This window comes from Penaeus monodon, unplaced genomic scaffold (genome assembly GCF_015228065.2).
Source record: "Penaeus monodon isolate SGIC_2016 unplaced genomic scaffold, NSTDA_Pmon_1 PmonScaffold_63, whole genome shotgun sequence".
NCBI lineage: Eukaryota > Metazoa > Arthropoda > Malacostraca > Decapoda > Penaeidae > Penaeus > Penaeus monodon.
In genome coordinates, this window is record NW_023661328.1 from 50,771 (window position 1) to 55,770 (window position 5,000).

A 5,000-nucleotide genomic window follows, 5' to 3' on the forward strand; every position below is an offset into this window, starting at 1 on the left:
GTTGCTTCTTTACAATACTTAGTCATCTCTGAGAAGACTGTATTTTCACTAATTTGAAGGCAGGCCAATTTGCGAATTGCAATAGGCGTCGGCGTTCCAGCCACGTTTGCATACCTTTGAAGGTATTATGAATATAAAATAAATTGATGAGCGCAAATGGACACTGTTGCCAAATGTCCATTGAAAGTATTTGATTTACGTCATTTTATTAATAATGAGCGTATTCATGTGTGCTTTAGAAATATCGCAGATTGTATGTGATTGTATGTGTCATTTTGAGTAATATAAAAGCATTTGTTAGGTGCATCTGTATACTGATATTTTTATGTGTCGCACCAGCCACTTTAGAGAGTCAAACTCTCTCTCTCTCTCTCTCTCTCTCTCTCTCTCTCTCTCTCTCTCTCTCTCTCTCTCTCTCTCTCTCTCTCTCTCTCTCTCTCTCTCTCTTTTCAACGCTCGCTTTTCCCTCTAGGTACTTCAGACTCTACCCTGGTGTGTCGGAGCAGGTGGTGTGTTCTCTCTCTCTCTCTTTTTCCTCTCTTCTTTTCTAAACCTTTCTTTCTCTCTGGTAACTTGGCTGTCCCCCCTACACGTCAAGCCGAGGAGGCCTTCTCTCTCTCTTCTCCCTCTCTCTCTCTCTCTCTCTTCCTCTCTCTCTTTTCCTCTCTCTTTCTCCCCTCTCTCTCTCTCTCCCCTCTCTCTCCCCTTTTTCCTTTTCTCAACTTTTTTTTTCCCTCCAGGTACATTTGGGTTTTTTTCCCGGGCGCGTCAGAGCACGAGGAGGCTCTCGCTCGCCTCGTGAAGCAGCTTGGCCGCGACGGAGTCCAGGTGCAGAGGGGAAGGGGGGGGATCGGGGGAGGAGTAGTTGCGTCTCCCGAATCGCGGGGGAAAAAGCAGGGGGCAAAAGGCCTCGTGAAAGGGAGTTGGGTGTGCCCTTGTGACGAAAGTAATTGGGGCTTTTTCTTTCTTTCTTTTTATCTATCTTTTTAACCCCCTTTATCTACTGTTCTCTATCGGTCTTCTCTCTCTTTTCTCTGCCCTATCGGGATCTGTCTATCTGTCTATTTCTTCTTTTTTTCCCTCTCTTCCCCCTTTTTCCCTTCTCTCTCTCTCCTCTCTCCCCCTCTCCTTCATTGCTGTCCAGTTTTGGAGTTAAAGAGAGGCAGCGAGAAGGGAAGAAAATAATAGGACAGATAGACAGAAAGTGAGAAAAGGTGATAATAAAGGGAAATGTAAATAAGTAAATGCAACAATAGGAATGAAGAAAAAGATACCTCTTAAAATGATCCCTTGACAAGTAAAGTTCTTCAGCCAAGTTTAGTGACAGATATTTAAAGAATTAAAAGATTGCAGGAATTAAGACTCTAAGAGCAGGAGACAATAATACAGAAAATCAAAAGAGGTGCTTTTGTTACCATGGTTTCTTTTTTAATGATGCTTATTGAGAAGTAAAGTTTTACAGACAAGTCCAGTCATAGGTATTCAAAGTAGCTAATTATTTGTTATTTATCCTTTGGTTTACTTTCTACGATTTCATTACTTAGGCCACAATTTTTTCACGGACCCTTTGCTTCCCTGCATGCTGTGTCGAGGCGAAAGTATGCAATGTTAACTTCTGAATTATTTCTTTTCCACAACAGGTGTGACGAAGAAATCATCTGGAGGTTAGTTTCCTCTTCGCTGTTCACATAAAACCAGTGAAGTGAGTCCCATGCATCGGGTGGGGTTGTGGGCTTACTCATTCCTTTTATGCCTCTATGTGCTGTTATATGCTTTTATGATTCTGTTTTGTTTGTGTGTGGGTTTAGTGTTTGTATTTCACATATCAATTGTTTTGGTTTCTTTTTATTAATAAGCGTTGAAAAATCCTGCTTTTTTTTTTTGGTATTTGTAGCCCTTTCCCAATGGCATATAATTCAGCTTCTAAAATATCTATTATTGATGGAAGTGCCCATAATATATAAACTGCGGCTGATGTCAAATTAAGAGTTAGGATTTTAGATCCATCTGTGAATATTTTTCTTCTCTATTTGTATTTTTTTCTTGTTTTTTTCAGTATTTTCTTTGCATTCTGTTCCTTTTTTTTTGTTTTTTATTGCAGACATTGAAAAATTTATTTTGCTTCTGGGTTTGGCCCTTTTTTTTCCTTTTTTTCATTACATTTATTCTGCTTAGATTTGTTTATTGTTCTGTGTTTTTTCAAGGTCAGCTTTGGTGAATCAAATATTAGTCCTAGTATTATGTTATCTGTTGAGAATATCCATTGTCTGTTTCTGTTTTTGGTATTGATTTTATCTCTTTATTTGGAACATTTTTTTTTACTTTTTGATAATTTTAAATTTTTTAATTAAAAATAAAGGGTTTTTGTATTTTTTTTACCCTTTTTAATTATTGCTGTATCTTCTATGTTTGCTTGATTTTTATCAATGTGACACAATCTGCATAGATCATTTTGTGTGCCAGCTGTTTCCTCTAAATCTGACATTAGTATGTTAACGAGGGTTGGGCATAGTGGAGAACCTTGTGGTCCCCTCTTATGATATTTTCTTTTTTTGTTTTGCTATCCCCTATTTTGCATTTGAAAGCCTGCCCCTACAAAATTTTAAAAAATTTAGTGATGACCTTTTTTAATATTGCTCCAGGGTTTTACAAAATCAAAATTTTAAAAATCGTACATTAGTTAGGCTATTGTTTTTTTTCTCTCTCTTTTGTTTTATTAAATTTTTAATTATTTTGCCAATACATCTTTTTCTGGTCTGATTCTTTAAAAACCTTTACTCTTTTTCATCCTTATTTTTTTTTTTTTATCATATTCTAAAGGTTTTTAAAAACCAGATGTTCTGCTTAAAATTTAGGATTTTTTTTCATTTTTTTTAAAATGTTTCTATAAATGTTCCCTTGGGCCCAGTAATATTTTTATGATTAATTTTATTTTTGCAAGTTTCCTTTTGACCTTTTTAAAATTTTTATCGTCTCCATCCCTCATTTGTTTATTTTTTTATTTGATTTTTTTATGGCTTTTTTACTTCCTTTTTAGTTATTCTATTACTAGGTTCCTTAATGTCTAATAGTTTTAGTAATAGTTCTTTGATTTTTTTTGTTATATATATACATGTATATATGTTTTTTGGTCTGTGTGTGACAGATTTTCTATATTTATTTATTTATTTATTTTTTTACTTTTTTTAAGTTCCACACTTTTTTTTGTGGGTTTTTAAAGGGTCTAGTAAGGCACTAAAACTTTTTTCCAGGTTTACTTTTTTTCCTGTTGTTATTAGCTCTGCTAATTGATTCCTATTTTGGAATAGGTTTTTTTTAACATTTTTTTTCCATTTTTTTGCTTCGTTTTCCATTGGGGTGCAATGTTTGTCCCCCATGAAAAAATTACCCTCTTTCATTTTTTTTTTTCCCCCATCTTTTATGAATTTCTATATCTTTTTGTAGGTTGTTTCTGTAGGGAGGTTATATTTTTAAAAAATTGAAAATGGGCCTTCCCCCAAGTTGGGCCTGTGTCTACCTAGGACTTAAATTTCTTCTTTTTGCGTTACGGGGCTACCCCTTTACTTTTTGCTGGGGGCTTAGTAATATTATATTATTTTGAAAAATGAGCCCAAATATGTTAAAGAATCAAATGTGGGTTCCAAATGTATGACGGGGAAAACCCCCATTTCAATTTTTTTTTTTTAAATTTATTTTCGTTATTTTAATTTTTCTTTTATTTTAGACACATTGAAAAAAAAATTTTGTTTTTTTTCTTTAACCCTTTTTCCCATTACTTTTCAACCTCTCTTATTAAAAGGCTAAACCCCCCAAAATTTTTTCCTTCTGCCTTCAATATTCTAGTTTTTTTTAAAAATTTAAATTTTTTCCTTTTTGCAACCAGGTCCATCATACGTTTTTTCGGGGGGCAAAATTCAAAATCTTTTTTTTCAAATGAAAGAGACTTTTATTTAATTTTCTTTTTTTTTTGGGAGTTTTTATTTCATTGATTTTTTTTAGAATTTCGGGGTTGTTTAAAATTTATTAAGGGTTAATTCGGTAAAAGAAATCTTTTTTTATTTTTTTTTTGGTTTTTTTGATCCTTTTTGGAGGGACTTTTTGGGGTGGGAAAAATTGGGAGAAAAGGGGGTGATTGAAATTGGGTTTTTTAGTGTTTTTTCACTTTTTTAAAATTTTTTTTTTTGGAATATCTTCTAAGAAAGGGTTTACATTTTGGGGGTTTTTTTTTTCTTGTTTGTTATTTAAAAATTTATTTATATTATTAAATTTTTATACGGGGGGGAGAAAGGGAGGAGGAAAAATTTGAAAAATAGATATTGGGCCTTTCCATTTATTTCATGTCTTTTGTTGTTGGTGGTGTCTTGGGTTATGGCTGTGGAAGTATCTAATTTTGGGTTTTTTTGCTGCAAAAGGGCTGCGTTTTATTTTTGTTTGTGATTTAAGCTTGGAAAAATTTTCTTTTGGTTTCGGTGTATTTGTTTTTAGTTTCTGGGTTTTGATTTTTATATTAATATTGCTGAGAGTGAAACTTGAAGATTTCCCGTTTGTTTGGTTAAGTTCTATTCAAACTAACCTATTTTATTGCATACAGTTCTGCTTCTATGATAATTTTATTGGAAATTTTTTCCAGACTGATTTTAGTTCCTTTCGTTCTATATAGATGGTTGCCGACGTTGATTTAGCTTTTCTTATTTTTGATCCATCTATAAATATTTTATAGTGGTTTTCATGGTTATAGTATGGATGCATTAAGGTAGGGCAAATTAAAAATCTTCTTGTAGAGGAAAAATAGTTATAGTTGTCATCACAAGAAATAGTCTGCAGACACGAACGATAACACTACAAATAAAGGAAAAAGATCTTTGGGAACCCGTCCCAGGTAAATCCCCTCAGGTTTCCCCCTTTTATACCCCCGGGAAAAAGATTTTTTCCTTTGGAAATCATTTCAAAACGAGTTTTTTTTTTAATTTTTCCATAAACTTTGGTCTATTTTTTGGGGA

At 33.4% G+C, this 5,000-nt stretch overlaps 1 protein-coding gene across 1 annotated transcript in view; it reads left to right on the top strand.

Moving 5' to 3' along the window:
- The window catches only part of LOC119571435 (zinc finger protein 611-like), a 107,295-nt gene that overhangs the window by 2,947 nt on the left and 99,348 nt on the right, over positions 1–5,000 (top strand). The window contains exon 2 of the mRNA XM_037918737.1: positions 1,641–1,664. The gene's annotated coding sequence lies outside the window, so the exon portion shown is untranslated. The remainder of the gene's footprint in view (positions 1–1,640; positions 1,665–5,000) is intronic.